The sequence below is a fragment of the Panthera pardus genome, unplaced genomic scaffold (genome assembly GCF_024362965.1).
Source record: "Panthera pardus isolate Hobbes unplaced genomic scaffold, ASM2436296v1 HiC_scaffold_8, whole genome shotgun sequence".
Taxonomy (NCBI): domain Eukaryota; kingdom Metazoa; phylum Chordata; class Mammalia; order Carnivora; family Felidae; genus Panthera; species Panthera pardus.
Genome location: NW_026527013.1, coordinates 42,915,325 through 42,933,518, shown reverse-complemented (window position 1 = coordinate 42,933,518; position 18,194 = coordinate 42,915,325). Strand labels below are relative to the sequence as shown.

General features: G+C 37.6%; 1 protein-coding gene across 12 annotated transcripts in view; it reads right to left on the bottom strand.

Moving 5' to 3' along the window:
- Positions 1 to 18,194, bottom strand: part of CHL1 (cell adhesion molecule L1 like) — a 198,530-nt gene that overhangs the window by 147,599 nt on the left and 32,737 nt on the right. For 11 of the 12 annotated variants that reach the window (XM_019428467.2, XM_019428466.2, XM_019428462.2 and 8 more), the window contains one exon: positions 2,302 to 2,381. The exons of the other annotated variant lie outside the window; for it this stretch is intronic. The gene's annotated coding sequence lies outside the window, so the exon portion shown is untranslated. The remainder of the gene's footprint in view (positions 1 to 2,301; positions 2,382 to 18,194) is intronic. 12 annotated transcript variants of the gene reach the window in all.

Here is an 18,194-nt window from a genome sequence, read left to right as displayed (position 1 = left end):
ATTAATCTGTTATGCCCATACTCAAGTTCATAAAATTTCTAACACTTAAATTGTAGCTTGTGCTGTGAACAAAAGGTTAGATAAATTAAGGTATTAAAAAACAGCAAAATTAGTATTCACATATTATAATCTAACCAGACTATTGGGGATTATTTCACTCCATTTTTTTTTTTCAGGAGGCTCTTTTGGCTTTTGGGCAAGGGTGCTCCAAATGAAAAATTTTCAAAAGAAATTTAATGCTTAGGGGCACCTGGGTGGTGCAGTTAATTAAGCCTCCGGCTTCAGCTCAGCTCATGATCTCTCTGCTGTCAGCAAGGAGCCTGCTTTGGATCCTCTGTCTCCCTCTCTCTCTGCCCTTCCATTGCCTCCCTCCCCACCATTCTCTTTCTCTCCCTCAGAAATAAATAAACATTAAAATTTTTTCAAAAAGAAATTTAACGCTTAAATGTGGAGGGGTGGGTGGAGGATGTCCAAGGACTTTAATTCCATAAACACTCCTGGAAGATACATAGATGAATTTTTAAAGCACCACGATGTAAACTGATGGCAAGGGAACTGGTTTTGTAAAATTGAATAATTTGATCAGTCATCAAGAAAAACACAAGAAAATGAACGTAACTTAAAAGAAATAAAGGGAAGAGTGCAAAGCTAGGAGTGAAGAGTTGTTTTGAAGGTTGCCATCCATTTTCACCATGTCAAAAGACACAGTTGTTAACACATCATCATGAGACCACTACAATTAAGGTTTCTCACAGTAGTGTGATAACAACTTTTTCCAACTGTAATACCTTGGACATTGTATTTCATCCTTTAATTTCAGAAAAGATTTACCGAAGTTTCTTATAAACTAGAAATTCACTTAGGATGAGACTATACAGTGTTTTGACACAATAAGTGTACTTCATTGCCAACCATCATCAAAGGATTTGACTAATTAGACTTCAGGAGGAGTTTTCTCTAAGAATATGAGTGTATATAGCAAATGCTTTTTAATCTTGTAGGAGGCCTGGAGATTAGATGGAACTAGAAACTCTATGCAGTGTAACCCTCTCAGATTAAGCTCCAAAGGAAGGATCTAGACATAGTGGAGGAACAGAACCACTCAAGTGAATGAGACAAAGAGGCCAAATTTATTCAAAGAACATACACACACACACACGCACACGTACACGCACATGCACACATGCACATGCACACACACACATGCACACACACGCAATTCCCTCCTAGACTTATTCTTGGAGTAGTCCCTTATTCATTTAGAAAGCCTCTCCTGGTTACCAAGCAGTAAGTATGTTCACAATGACTCAAAGTCACGGTGCTTCATCTGTTACCACACTGTCTTCATTATTTTACAGTTACTAAGATCCCAGTTTACAACCAGCATATAGAAAGACCACATGCCCCAGATAATATCTTAATCCTTCAGGAGCACATATTATATTATTGGTAATGAAATGTGCTCTTGAGAAAGTAAGAATAATATTATTCTTTCATTTGTATCATCATGGGGAAAAAATACCATTTTTTTTCCCTTAAATCACTTTGTCTTTAAAAACTCAATGATAGTAATTGTTGACATTTACTGAACAGTATTATGGGCTAACCACAGAGCTAAAAAGTGTTATCAAAATAATCCAATTTAACCTGTACCTACAGGCAATCACAGCTATTACTCAAATTCTACGAATCAGGAATTAGAGGTTTAAAAGAGGTAACTAACTTTCCCATAACCACATCGTTGTGTGCCTGGCCCTTGAAAGGGGATTTTTCTCACTCACTCTTCCAAACTTTTTGAAATTAACTACAATTCGGTCTGGTACTGCACAAAGAATGTGAAAAAACTCCAAAGGAGGATTCAGGTCAGATTTCACATTGATCCAAATCCAAGGGACAGTTACTGAAGCTGAAAGCCCTCCAGACCATGAAGGGGTAAGTTCTGTTTGACCGACGAAAATACAGGTTTTCTCACTAAAACTTCAAGCCCCTTAAACAGCTGATCTTCTCAGATCCCAAAGGTGCAATTCATTTTCTATAAAAAGATGACATTTAGGTAAATACCAGGATGCAACTTTCAAATATGCCAAGAGGTCAGCTAAGAGAAAAATAACTTTTAGTTAAGGGTTTCGCCCTTTCAAAAATAAGCCAGCATTTTAATAAAATTTAAAACAACCACCACCACCCCCCTCACAGGTACCATACCTGGTCCATGTCCTCCGGCTATACTCTTCTACTATGCATTGCATTAATTAAATGCACTCAAAAATGCATAAAGCAACTAATTAAGTAAAATATTCTTACCAGTAAGCTCAGTTCCCCTTAGTTCCACTACAATATGTCTGCAGTATTAAGACAGGGTCATTGTTTGCAGTTTACGGCACCTAGAGATAGATTTGAAAGTTATAATTATGGAGATCATTTTCAGCTAAAAATCATTTACATTTATGTTTACCTTTTCCCTGTTACAAAATACTGGTTTAATTTTTCTTTCTCTCCACCCCTCAGAAAAATTCCCAAATGCCTAAACAATAACAATGCTCTGTTGCTATAAAAAGACATCTTGCAGATTCCTGTCTATGAATAAATGAAGCAGAGAGGGCAGACACACAGAAAACAGTCATGTAATTACACTTCTCATTGAAAAAATTATTGACATGTCTTCTCTCACAAATTCAAGTATTTTGCAACAGACCACAATTTGTAGGAATTTCTACTTGGCAGTCCTCCATGAACTGTTTTTCACAATAGCCCCTTGCTTTTGTCTGAGGCTGTGACCAGTATGCCAACATAAAACAGTAGAGACTAAAGCGAGGAGAGCTCTCTGAGGCAACGCTCTCCAGGATTGGAACTCTATGAATTACACAGTTAACATAAGCTTTTAATTCAAGAGACCAGCTTTCACCCAGGTGTGATAACTTCAAGGCTCCCATCTTTTTAAAAATCAACATAAATAAAAAAAAGTATTTCAACCAATATACACAATCACTTCACTGTTAATTGCTGGATGATTTGACAATTGGTCCCCAATCCCTAAAAGATTGCTTATAAGCCTTTTTATCATGTCCCATGAGTACACCTTGAAAAGCTAAGATTTTCTGTTGAGCATAAGGACAGTCAAAAAAGTCAAAGAACTGGTTTTGCATGCCAGTTGTCAGAGCTTAATGAGCATCATTCAGAAGAGCTAAATTCCATGTAGTAATTCTAACTCATTCTGATAGAAATTACTAAAGATAGTTCTAAAACTACAGTATTTTGGGTCCTAGGAAAAAGAAGAATGGTTAAAATATCTAAGCAATTCACTTGCTTTCTTTGCATTATTTGACAGTATCTTTGGCCTTCTTCCAAAAGCTGTTGCCAAAAAGTTATAAACAGATTGCAAGGCCTCTACAGAGAACTTCACACCAATACAATGAAAAACAACTTCCACTCTGGCAAGTGTAAAAATAGTCCCTACTGCTGTCCAATTGACCAAGTGACACACTGCAGACTGTGCCCTGTATACTCTTGTTTAGTGACCTCATTTCAATCCCTTTAGGCCTACTCCTGGCACCATTATTATCTGCATTACTATAACACACAGAATTGTTTATGGAAAACTAACAGCGCATAAACAACATTTAATATGGCTCCTAACCAGTGGGTTCTTGGTATGTAACGTTAGAGTATTTCTGTGTTTACTAAGTTCTACCAAGCTACTGGAAGTTTGACCTAAGTAGAGGAGCAGAGGGAGCCATCCTCATTTTCCTGTGTCCAGAATCTTCTATGCGTCACGACAGTCATTCAATAGGGAAAAGAAGAAATGTTTGCACACATTGATACCAAATGGGATCTGCTGATTGTCCTGCCCCACTTACTGAGGCTGAACTTAAATGATGGGACATAGGATGTCCTCTATATTTATCCCAGTGATAAAAAAAAAAATCACAAATTGGGTATATTCTACAGCCAGAGAGCTGTACTTCCAATATTACGTCTCTCTGAGACATCACTCCAAAACCCATCTATATCACGCAGGTACTATAGGTGGCTCTTCCCAATGGCTCTCACCTTCTTAACACTGTCAGTGACACCCATGACAACAGGGATCAGTGCCTGCGCTGAATTATCCACACCCTCGCTTAGTATTTTCAAGACTATTGTTAGGCATTAGGCATGAGGCTGTAGCTACTGATCAAACTTATTTGTATGCTCACAGCGACAGCACATGCCTGCTGAGCTCTCATCTGCTTCGTTCAACTCTGCTTGAGAAAGCATTCCCATTAATCATGGATATAAGTTCTCTGCAAGTAATCCAGTCAACGTGTGTGTGTGTGTGTGTGTGTGTGTGTGTGCGCGTGCGGCAGTGGTGTATATAAAGAATTATCTCTTATTATTAGGTCTCCTTTCATTATTTCATATTGTAGGTATAAGAGCTCTAAAATAGGGTACACGGACAATCCTTTAGAATGCAACAATTATATATATATATATATATATATATATATATATATATATATATATACACACACACACACACACATATATATACATATATATATAACATAAATAAAAATACATATTATATAACATATATTTGAAATAAAAATACATATTAAAACATTTATGTTGATATTACAATATCTATATATACATACATAAGTATACATGTTATTTTAAAATCATCTTATTTCTTGTTTTTTAATGTTTATTTATTTATTTAGAAAAAAAGAGACAGAGAGTGTGTGGACAGGGATGAGGCAGAGAGAGAGAGAATCCCAAGGAGGCTCTGCACTAACAGTGGGGCACAGACCATGAGATCTGAGCCAAAATTGAGAGTTAGATGTTTAGCACACTGAGGAACCCAGGTGCCCCTATCTCATTCTTTTTAATTCCTGTTTTCTTAGAGTAACATTTGGCACACTATGCATCTGTATAATTGGGATATACATATATTGGAGGTATAGGCTCAAACATTTTTAAGGATAAGGGTATACACACAGACACATGTGTATCAGTCTAAGAAAGTGTCTTTCTCATTCTACTTTGATCATATTTACAAGATATATTATCCTTTGACTTTATTTAACCTACAAGCCTTTACCCTTCCTTCCACCATCATTGATACAGATACCAATATCTTATTTTTTTTATTCTTAGAGGATAGTTGTTTGTTTCTTTTTCCAATGTCCCTACGCTTCCTCTACTTAAGATATTTGAATAAATATACCTACCAAATGCAAAGGGAGGATTAATAGAAATAGTGACAGAAAAATCTAAAGAATTTTAAAGTATATTAAAACAAAATGGGCCTTTGACCCTTATGTTTCCTTTTTACTGGGGGAAGAAAGAAGCATGAATGAAAAAAACATACATAGTTTAGGTACATCAAATTAAACTGTACTCACGTGAGGAAACAAAACAAAGAAAGGGAGAGAAAGCACCCTAGAGGAGAAATAGAACTTGCTCAAAAGCAAGAGGCGTTAAGGCTGGATGAGGCTGGTCCACTCAGTGAAAAGGATACTTATGGCAGCAGCTGTGAATCAGGTTAAACTTGGGTCCACAGGCCTTCCTAATATGAACACCTTGCTGCTCTGACGTTATTTAGTAATAGAAAATAGTACTTTTCATACAACATGGCCCCTAAAAGCCAACCAATAACTTCATCAGGTGCTCAGCAAAAGAAATGGCAATCTCTTCCAGTTGTGGAGTAAAAGTTGGCTGCAGAAGAATTACTCACAGATGATACGTCACTTTTCTACACGGCACCTTCCTAGCATTAAAAAAAAAATTCTTTATGGGGCGCCTGGGTGGCTCAGTTGGTTAAGTGTCCAACTTTGCCTCAGGTCATGACCTCATGGTTTCTGAGTTCGAGCCCCGTGTCAGGCTCTGGGCTGAGAGCTCAGAGCCTGGAGCCTCCTTCGGATTCCATGTCTCCCTCTCTCTCTGCCCCTCCCCCACTCATGCTGTCTCTATCTCTCATAAATAAATAAACTTAAAAACAATTACTTTAGAAGGGTGCCTGGGTGGCTCAGTCAGTTGAACATCTGACTCTTGATTTAGACTCAGGTCATGATCTCACTGTTCTTGACTTCGAGCCCCAAGTCTGGCTCCGTACTGACAATGTGGAGCCTGCTTGGGATTCTCTTTCTCTCCCTCTCTCTCTGCCTCTCCCAAGTTCTTTCTCTCTCTCAAAATAAATAAATAAGATTAAAAGGAGCTTGAGCAGGGGAGAAGGGTAGAAGGAGAAAGAGAGAATCTTAAGTGTGGAGATCAACACAGGTTCGATCCTAGTGGGATCATGACCTGAGCCAAAATCAAGAGTCAGATGCTCAACCGACTGAGCCACCCAAGCTCCCCAGCCTCCTAGCGTATGTTTAAGGTGAATTCTCTTTACTCATTGAATTTATAACACATCATATGTAAACTGCAAATGCATTGTAGATAAAATTAACTCAAGGCCAAATGGCTACTCCTGCTAGGTTTCACTCTGTATTTAACACAGTGAATCTTGAGTTCAATAAAGGCACATTTTGACTGTTACTGTAATTCTAGCGTCACTGCCTGGCACCATAACGAAGGTTAATAAATACATTTTGGATGGATTAATGAGCGAATGTATGAAAGCTACACGTATAAGAAGTAGTAGTACTTCACAGTTACTCAAACTGACAGTCACAGGTGTGAATGTCACACACCATTAGAGGAAGTGGTCCCATCCTACTGCCACTGTGCCTATCAAAAGGGACACTGTAACACGGAGGAAAAAGAGACAGAGAAGCTGAAAATAAAGTGAGTGTGTACTTATTCACTGTGTGACCTTAGGCTAATGACATAACCTTTTGGAACACCAACGGTCTCATAGGCAATAAGGGATAATGGTATCTTTCTTGCAGGATAGGTGTGAGGGTAAGGACTGATGTGTATAAACTGCTTAGCTCAGGGCTGGGACCTACAAGGTATCCAGTAACCAGAGGGGCAGCACAGAAGCCCACAACCACCCAGAGGCAGTCAATGAGGCCAGGAGGAGCACTTGATCACAGAGACACCCTTCAAACTCAGCCAACATGAGAAAATCACGTTCCCCCAAATGGTGACATAGGAACGTTGACAACTGCTATAGAAGCTGCAAGTGTGAGCAGTTACAGGTCCTACTCTCACAAGACAGAGAAGAATTTCTCTAATAACATTTTTTGCAAGCTTGTGAGTTCCTTAAGGCCAGAAAAACAACAAGAACAACAACTCATTTTCCTCCCTGGTACCCAAGCACAGTGGCTATCAAATTGTCAAATACTGGTTGCTTAATAAATGTACAATGAATGAAAATGCCTATTCCATATATTTGTGGGGTGTGTGTGTGTGTGGGGGGGCAGTATATAGATGTATTTGGAATCAAGAGTGACTATTTTTTCGTTTTTTCTTTCTTTTTAAGTACCTAATCTCAATTAATCTTCAAACACTGGGGTTTTTTACTGAGTTAAAAAGTAGACTGAGAGCACATCAGCTTTATGTCAATATTTGGGTCAATATTCTTAAAAAGTTGGGATTGAAAACACCTTCCTTTCTGTCATCAACCAGCATCTGCCTGACAGGAATGAGTTCTTGATTCAAATCAGTAAAGTCCATATGCTCAAAATGTGCACCAAGATGCTCAATTCAATTTTTTAGAATGAATATAATATCTTTTAAAAAGAAAATGATATATGACGCACCTAATATTCCCTGGAATATAAGCTGGTAGTATAGTAAAAATGAGCACACAACAGAAATTCTTCAATATGCTTAACATAAAATGATGTACAATAAAACAGGAATCAGGAAAACTATGACCAACAGCAAAATTTGTTTTTGGATATTATTTATAAGCAAAACTTGACACAAGCAGTATGAAAATGTTGAATTTGCTCCTATCAATACCTCTGAATGAACACTCTGAAAGAAACTAGTCTCTATTTCAGATTACTAGTTTCAGCATGTGTTGACTCAAAAACAATTACTGACCCCCTAAGAGGGGTCATATGTGATTTTCTTCTAACGTTAATTGAAGACATACTTTGTGCTGCATGGTGTGCTAAGCAAATTATCTGTTATCCACAAGTGACCTATAAGTTAGGTACTACCGACGCTAATTTTATAGAAGACGCAATGAACTTAAATAGAGCAGAGATCACAAGATCTCATTCTGTACAAGATCACAATGAGAATGAGTGGCACAGCCATGATGTGAACATGGCGATGTAACTCAGAGCCCATGTCTTTATCTACTCTAGCCTGACTTCCTTATTGCATCATTCGTGTAATGTACCTTGAGTTTGAGAAACGGACTACATAGGAATTACTTCTCTATTTACTTTTTTTTAAGTTTATTTCTTTATTTTGAGAGAGAGAGAGAGGCAGAGTGAGAGTGAGAGTGAGGGGGGGGGGGGGAGAGAGAGAGAGAGAGAGAGAGAGAGAGAGAGAGAGAGAGAATCCCAAGCAGGCTCCACACTGTCAGCACAAAGCCCAATGCAGGGCTTGAACTCACAAACCATGATCATGACTGGAGCAAAAGTTACTGAGCCACCCAAGCACCCCTGTCTCCTACTACTTTAAAGACATATATCCAAATGTGTTAAGGAGCATCATGTAGAGAAATTAGCAAAGGATATTCCAGGGTAAGTCAGAAGACCCAGTGAATTTTATTACTAGCTCTATCACTAACACTGCTTATTAATGGTTCAGAAACACTGCTTTCTTAACCAGTTTAGGTCTCAGTATCCTTACTTACAACATGAGAATGCTAACAATTTTTTTACAGTTTCTTTTGGCCTTCAAAGTTTATGATTACTGGGGCACCTGGGTGGCTCAGTTGGTTAAGCGTCTGACTTCGGTTTAAGTCATGATCTCGTGGTTGATGAGTTTTAGCCCCACATCAGGCTCTCTGCTGTAGGCATGGAGTCCGCTTTAGATCCTCTGTCTCCCTTTCTCTCTCTCTGCCTCTCCCCTGCTGGTGTTCTGTGTCTGTTTCTCTCAAAAATAAACATTTAAAAAAAGTCTATGATTACAGGAAAAATTAGTCTCATAATGAAGCTGAAAGAAAAGGAAGGGCAACTAAAAAAATATTCAAGAGGCTGGGGTCATGAACTCTAATACAAGGGAAGATTAAATGATTAGAAATCTTTAATGTTGAAAGATGAATATACAGGACAGACCAAAATGAATAAAAATCTTGAAGGATACAGGAGAAGTGAATATAATTATATGTTCTATAATCTTGGACTGCTGAATCTTGAAACAGGAGAGATCCCTTGGAAATAAATTGAGAACAAATCATATATTATAGAAGTTTCTTACTACAATAGGTTATAATAAATGTTAAAGAAATACCTAGCTTCCAGAAAGTTGATACCTATGTTTTGGCAAGTGTACTCATAGTTTAACAAAAAGTAGGGTTTATACCCTACTTTCAGAGTATTTGCAACTACCATTTGAGAACATTGTGAAGAACAAATACACCTCTCAAGAATCTTTCCCTTCTCAGGGCACCTGGGTGGCTCAGGCGGTTAAGGGTCCAACTTCGGCTCAGGTCATGATCTCGCTGTCTGTGAGTTCAAGCCCTGCGCCAGGCTCTGGACTGACAGCTTGGAGCCTGGAGCCTATTTCAGATTCTCTGTCTCCCTCTCTCTGCCCCTCCCCAACTCATGCTCTCTGTCTCTGTCTCTGTCTCTCTCTGTCTCTCTCTTCCTCTGACAAAAATAAATAAACATTAAAAAACATTTTTAAAAAAGCAAGAATTTTTCCTTCTTTATGGATGGCTGACCCTGAAGGACCTGGATCTGACCAATGGTATCAATTACACTCAGGAACTCAGGAGTTTTGAGACTATCCCAGAACGTAGCACAGAGCAGGTGATCAATAAATATCTGCATGAATGAATGAGCTCTGCTACTTCCTAGCTTTATCACCTGGGGAAAATTATCAACTCATTTTTTTGCAATCAAATGTGGACATGATTTACTCCAATGCTATTTGAGAGGTGACAATTGTAGTTGTAGCAGAATAGCCTCAGGGTGATAGAGAAGGACCTGAGGGACATGTATAGGGCACTGGCCCCACATGGCACCATCTGGGGTCTTCAAACCATGAATACTGAGGTAGCAGAACAACACTGGAGGCCAAGTTTCAACCACATTACCTGGTCAAATCACAAAGTGTAGACTAGAACCCTGTAACACAAAGGGGGAAGCTCTTGTTTTCCAAATCATACAACTTAAAAGTCCCACCTGCCAGAGGCCAGAGGCCCTCTTATGGACCTGCTCATCCCGTTTGTCACCTTGGTGTCTGATGGGCAGGGGCATTCTTTGTTTTCTTAATTATGTTGAGAGTAGTATTAGTATCAAATGAAATCATGTTTGAAATGGTTTTGAAAGTAATAAGCAAAATGCCAAAGCTTTATGTTAAGAATAAACTGAATAGATCATCTTTTAGATCTCAATGAGCATCTAGCTCTGATTTTATATTACTTTCCATTGCAATTGTAGATTGTCTCCCCAGGAAGTACAAAGGTCCATAACAAATCTGCAATTCTGAACACAATCAACTGAGGAGTATTTTGCTTTTGTGTACGATCCAAAATGTATATGATGATAATCTCAGATACCAGAAAAGCAAAGGTCCTCTGACTAAATCCTGATCAAATCAGTTGGCTGTGGACAAGTTAATACCAAGGTCTGGCTCATTCAGTAATGACAATAGGATACATTTACATGGGGTTTGCTGTATGCCAGGCACTCTTCTGTTTTATGCTGTTTTTTAATGTTTGTTTATTTTTGAGAGACAGAGTATGAGCAGGGGAGGGGAAGAGAGATAGGGAGACACAGAATCCGAAGCAGGCTACAGGCTCCAAGCTGTCAACACAGACCCTGAGGCGGGGGTTGAACCCAGGAACCATGAGATCATGACCTGAGGTGAAGTCAAATGCTTAACCGACTGAAACACCCAGATGCCCCTTTTATTTTATGAATTCAATTTATCCTTACAACTCTATGAGGTAGACAAAAACGTTCTGTCTTTAAGTTCCTCATTTTAAAGGTAGAACAACTGAAGCACAAAGAAGTTACATATTGTCTAGGATTGCAAAACCATTTCCCCAGGATACAGCTTTATAATTGTGATAGTCTTAAATACTGCCATAGGCATTGTAATAGCATCAGAACACTTTTAAACCAGACTCTTCCTCTTTAGGCTGCAAGCGTAGTCAGACATGTATTTTCAATCATGATTAAAGAATGGAATTCTAAGTCATTAAAAGTCAAACTCAAGTACATATATCTTGCAGGCACATTTAGGTATGAAAACCAGGTAATATAGCTAATACTTTCTTTTTAATTTTTTTATGTTTATTCATTTTTGAAAGACAGAGAGAGACAGAGCACAAGCAGGGGTAGGGCGGAGGGAGAGGGGGGCATAGAATCCGAAGCAGGCTCCAGGCTCTGAGCTGTCAGCAGACAGCCCAACGCGGGGCTTGAACTCACTAACCGCGAGATCATGACCTGAGCTGAAGTCGGACACTCAATTGACTGAGCCACTCAGGAGCCCAGTAATACTGGTAATACTTTCTATCTGAAAGCATGTACAAGGTCATCTTTATTCATTCATTCAAGTATTTATGACTTGACTATTCTGCATCTGGCACAATGGTCAAGGCACGCCCATGAATGGAGAGCCCTATGTCCTAGAAACAGGAATTGTCTAAACAAATCCAATCCCAGGATATTATTCCCAATTTCCTGCTTGAGCCACTCCACCTGCTGCTTTAGTCAGAGTATTTGCTCAAACAGCTTTCAAGCCCTGAGCAGTCTCTACAGTTCTTGCACCACTGGCTTATGAGCCTCAGAATCTCTGCTTCCCCCTCATCTTCCCCAAAGCATGCCTAGGGCTACACTCAGTAACTCTCCCACAGAAGAAGACTAAGTTTCAGTCCTCTGTCCACCTTCGGAGTATTTTTCAGTACTGTCTGTATTTTAGTCTTGATAGCTACTTACGATCGCACACCACAGTGAACCCTAGGAGACAAATAATTTACAAGTGGTTTTAGTATTCCACCGATGAGAAACTCATTTTTTACTTATGAATTCATGTTAGAAAAACTTAGAAGGAGATGGCAATTGGTTAAGATGGATAACTGTGTGGGTTAGGGTTTCTTTTTTTTTTTTTTTTTTTTTTTTTTTTGATTTATCCTAAGAGTAATAAATGTCTACTGTAGAGATCTGGTAAAATATAAATAGCTATGTATACACACACATACACACCTATGCATGTATTTATAAAAAATAAATATATGTTTATTACATATGTGCATATATATTTAATAAAACAAAAATCAGCTGTCAAAGTTAAAAATTACTAAGTGCATTTCCTCCCCCAGTTAATATATCAATATTCAACTAGTGCTATAACTACACATATACACACATGTATGGATATATATACAAATACGTAAAAATCATACACTGCATATCTGTACAAAACGTTATAAACGTCTTACCTTACTGAATGACCTAACATACCATTTTATGTTATTCTGTTTAAACCAGTCTTCACACAAATAGAAAACCTGCTTGAGTTTAAACATATTGAGATATGTTCAAATGTGAATGTAAAATCATATTTAGTCAGTGTAACTTATAAAACTAAATTTTGGTAACAACCTAAATGCTCAGTAGTAGAGAAATAATTAAGTTCCTAGAATATGACTATGTATTAGACAATTTTGTAGGTTGAAAAATTGTGTTTTCAAAGAATACTGAATGCTGAACTTTCATATAATATTAGATGAAATAAAATACCACAAAATTTTATATGGAGTATGAGCTCAATTTTGCCAAAAATAATCGTATATATCTACAGCTTTGTGGGAAACAACACTGGAATAAAGGGGCAAAGAGAGATTAAAGATGATCTAATTTAATAGACACTTTTTAATGATCGTAAGTTACCTTTTGCATCAAAATAAACATGGTAAGAAATAAAACCCTTCCCCCTCCCCCGCCCCTCCCCCCCCCATAGTTATTTGAGCAAGGTATGTAAATGGGCCAGTTTATGAAACTGAAAAGGAAGTAATGGCATTCTAATGCCAGAGGGGGCACTAGGGGAGAACAGGAGAAGAAACCAAGAAGCGCAAGAAAGCAAGGCATTCTCAGTTTTAGAGGCGAAAGATGAGGGCAGAGAATAGAAAAAATAGACATTAGGCTGAAAAACTGAATTGCAGGGACAGTGTGAACAGCTCTGAATGTCATGCTTAGATAATTAAACTTCATCTTAAAACAGAAGAGCATTGTGGGATTTTAGCAGGAAATGACAAATTCAGATTTATGTATCAGGATGCTAACTCCAGTTTATATGTTGGTATTCTCAGATAAAGCCAAGGTTTCAAGGATGCTGAAAGTCTTGATTCAATAGGAACTAAAGAGAATGGGGATAAAAGAAAAGCCTGAATTGATTCAGTCTAAGATAATGAGTTCAGCCCCTACCTTAGAGGAAAAATTTTAAGTGCTCCTTGGTTCCTTTCACAGAAGGTCCTTGAGTGGAGAAGGGAGCAAAATAGCTTAGAAAATTCCAGTCTAAGATGTAAAGTTAAATGATGGTAACACAAACACCAACTCTGGTACTCACTAGCTATACCCCTGAGTAGGTGACAACTACCATAAACTTCTGTATCATCCTTTTTTTTTTTTTTTTTATAGACAGAGAGAGTGCTCATCCCACAGAGAAGGGGCAGAGGGTGGGGGGAGGGGGGGAGAGGGGGGGAGAGAGAGAAAGAGAGAGAGAGAGAGAGAGCGAGCACATGCATCTTAAGCAGGCTCCATGCCCAGCGTGCTTAACCTACTGAGCCACTCAGGTGTGCCTACATCCTCCTTTCTTTAACTGGGGCTAACAAAACCTGCCTCACCACCCTCAGAGAGTGGCAGTAAGCGTTTGTAAATGGTAAACCACATAACAGGGATAATATCAATGAAATCAGTATGTCAAAGCAGTATGTGCATTCCTAGGTTAACTGAAGCGTTATTCATAATAACCAAGCTATGGAAACAACCTATGTGACTGCCAATGGACAAATGGATAAACAAACATTGATTACACACACACACACACACACACACACACACACACACACACACACAATGAAAAATAACTCAGCCATAAAAAAGAAGGAAGTCCTGCCATTTTCAACAACATGGATGAACTTGGAGGACATATCACTACTGAAATAAGTCAGACACTGGAGAACAAATACTATCTATGATTTCATTTATCTGTGGACTCTATAAAAGTCAAACTTACAGAAGCAAAGAGTAGAGTGGTAGCTGCCAGGGACTTGGGTAGGGGTGCTGATAGGAAGATGCTGGTCAAAGGGTACAAATTTTCAGTTATAAGAAGGTTAAGTTCTGGGGAACTAATGTAGAGCAGGGTGATTACCTGGTTATTATCTGGTGATTACCGGGTTAATAACACTGTATTGTGCACTTGAAATTTTCTAAGAGAATAGATCCTAAGTATTCCCACCACACACACACACACACACACACACACACACACACGCACGCACACACGCACACACACACACCAAAGGTAACTACGTGAGGTGGTGGATGTGTTAATTAGCTTGATTGTGGTAATCATTTGGCAATGCATATGTATATAAAATCATGTTGCACACTTTAAATATACACAATTTTTATGTGTCAATTATACCTCAAAAAGGTTGAAAAAAATAAAATGTTTCACTTAAAAATAGATAATGTCTAACATAATTATTTTATATACACTAACTTGCAAATGGAAAGTTTGTTGTGTAAAAAATATCTAAGTGCAAAACCTACCTTGTAAAACTGAAAATAAAGAGCTAATCAGCAGAGCATGAATAAATTACTCAATAATTTAAAAAAATCTAAAACTGCAAAAAAGAGATGTCAAAAGATGTCTAAAAGTTGAGGCAGACTAGTTATTTATTGACAGACTCTAAATGTTAGTCATTGATAGACTCTAAATGTTAATTAGTTATTGATGGACTCTAAATTTTAATGTTAATAAGTTAAATATACTTATTTATTATAATAAAATGATAATTCCTATTAATTTTAATGCAGAATAGATTGTGCAATTCAATGACAACTGTCATAATTTCTTTATGTAGACCAAATCAAAATAACTATGTACGAAGACTCCAGGAAACTTTGTGCAAGCAGAATGATATACAAACATAATGGTGTTACTCAAAAGGCCGAATTAATAATTTGTAACAAGCTGCCGATATGTGGGTCGAGCCCACGATTCCCCAGTGCTTCCTCACAATGAGCTCAGTACATGGGAGATACCAAAGTACTCCCCAGTTAGAGAGATGAATACGTGAATTCTAAGCATAACTTTCTGGTCAAGTAGGGGTTGCCATGTCTTTCATTCCTGCCAAAAACTGATCAGCAAATCTACCAGAAATATAAGGGATATCCACAAATTTTAGACACGAAGAGTTGAATATCATTAGTGATGCTGTGAAAAATATTTATTGAAACAAAATTTGCATTGGGCTCAGGAGGTTGAAAGTACAGTTGAGGATAACACCGACACATTTATGGTGAGATATATTTGTGGTGATGGAGAATAAGAAATGAAATTTAAAGATACACTGTCAGTTGAAATGTAAATTAACATAATTTTTTTAGTTATTAAAAAACAACATGTAGAAAAATACTATATTTAATGCAGTCCTATTGCACAAAATTTCAAAGTTCACCTACAGACTATGTCTCAGTTTTCCATAAGATTGTAATTGATCTGTAATTAGCTACGTATTTAAAACAAAAGAGGACTAGATGATGGTGGTGACGGTGGTGTGGTGGTGTGGAAAGAAATAAAGAAAAATCTGCCTTAATTATGGGAAATAATCATTTAAAAAATTAACAGTGGGAAAAGTTATGCAGATCGCCAATCTGCATTGATTTTCTCCCTCAGTAGAATTTCTGTTAGACAAAAACCCTTGGTAAATATAAACCAACATGCTAAATTCACTCTTCAAGTATCCAATACTACAGTAGCTGTACTACCAAATAATGTGAAATGGAAATTGGTGATGACTCATCTAGTTAAGTGGTTCTTAACCCCATTAGAATCACAAACACATTGGAGAATCTGGAGAAAGCTAATGGCTCTTCCTCCAGAGGCATACACCCATTTTCATGCATAGGATGTACTGAAGACAATTACAATGGTTTCAAAATTAAACTCTCATTTGGGTTATTCAAACTACCCAAGACCAAGTGCAATGTAAAAAGCAAATATTCAGCCTCCAAACAGAGAACTAAAATATGTTGTAATTGCTTAATGAAATTTTATTGCAAACTACCTATAAGAGTATAACACCTTATATTTTATAACACTCTACCAAAGATTTTTTTTCATGTAATCCTTGAAACAAGTTTGTGTTAATTTGTTAGATTTATTTAAAAATTAGGAAAAAATAAAATGCAGAGGGTTAAGTTACTTCTTCAGTGTCACACGCAGCAAGTGACAAAGGTCAAGGGTAGAAGACAGTATTGTGATTCCAATTCCAGTCCTTTCTCAACAACGTCATGACCCACTTTCTATGTCAGAAAAACAGTGGTGTATACTTTGTGAAGTTGTGGTTTAAAATGACACAAAACAAACTCAGTCCTTTCCTATGAAAGAAAATCTTTTTTTAAATTTTTTTCCTCAAGTTATCAGCTGGTTGTTTGCTATGAACCAGTGAACAAGCTGGGAACCAGTGCTTCCCTGCTTGGGATTTTGTCAGTTTTAAGCTTTTGCTTTCATCTATTTCTGTTTAACGTGACACAAAAGCGTGAGAGAACCACCACTTCCTTAGTCTCTTCACATAATCCGGGCATCATACAGGAGCTTAAAAGATATTTTATTCTGTTCATTTTATACTGAATGCTTCAAATTTATTATACAAGAGATCCTTTGATTCTTCAGAAGCAAGCCCCTTTTTGAAGTTCTGGTAACAAAGTGTTTAAGAGGGTTCTTCCAAGAGGGTCCAGTTGGTCACTCAGCACACATTTTAAGTACTCACTTTGTACAGTTCCTTATTGGGTCTTTATAATGCAGCAGAAACTCACAGTGGGGGAGAAGGGAGAGGGAGGTTCCACCCAAAGCAAAGCAAAACAAAACAAAGGCAGCAAAAGCTAAGAGGTGTTCAACTCTTTTGCTGGAGGAACCACAATGATATGAAGGGAGGAAATTTTTATCTAATGGAGTCTCGAGTTGGGGGAGGAAAGGGGCACATGCAGGTACTTGATTTGCAAGTCCAAGACCAGAAAAGTGTAAAGATTAAGGCCTAAACTGCACACAATCAACATTATTTTCTGTTTTCTCAAAACCACACAGAAGACAACAAAATATATTCTCAGCCCAGTTACAACAATCCCACTGAAATCCCAACAGACGTTTTATAGTCACAAAAAGTGGACAAACTCTAGTAACTGAGAGCTGAACTAATTATCTGGAAAATTCAAGCAAAAAAAAAAAAAAAAAAACGAAAACAAAACCTCTTTCTTTATTCCTTCCATATCAACAAATACTTCAAGAAATACGAGGCTCTAAAGATCTACATATTCAAGAAAATGGACTGTTCTGAACAGCCTGCTCTCCTTTGGACATTCACATTCTTTGGTTTTGAGAAATGTAGTATTTTCATGTTACTTCTTACGTTCCTGGCACTTCTTACGTTAATCATTCACTTAGTATACGAATTGGATGCAACTGAATTGTTTCTGTATTCTAAGGAATATTTGGGCAACTTATCGATGGAAGCATGGGGAAACTGGCCTGTCAGAGAATGCTTTGTGAAAGGCATTTTCTTCTGTCATTTTTTTTTACACATCAGTGCTCAAAATTAATAAAGTTTCTGAAGGACATAACAATTAGAAAATAACATTAGGAAGGACAGGCATGAAACATGTTGGTAGAAAATATAATTAACAAAAAGTGGCAAAAAGTGAAATGTTACACCACCTTAAAAATAGAAAGCAGAATTTCCTTAGAAATAACACACAGGGCTAATGCAAAAATCAATGTTCACTGTGCTGGCTGCTTGCAAAATTACACAATTAATCCTGTGTAAACTAACCTATCAGCCATGTGCACTGCAGGATTCCTGATAACTATTAGGCTGCACAATCTATTTAAGAAAGAGAACTTTAATG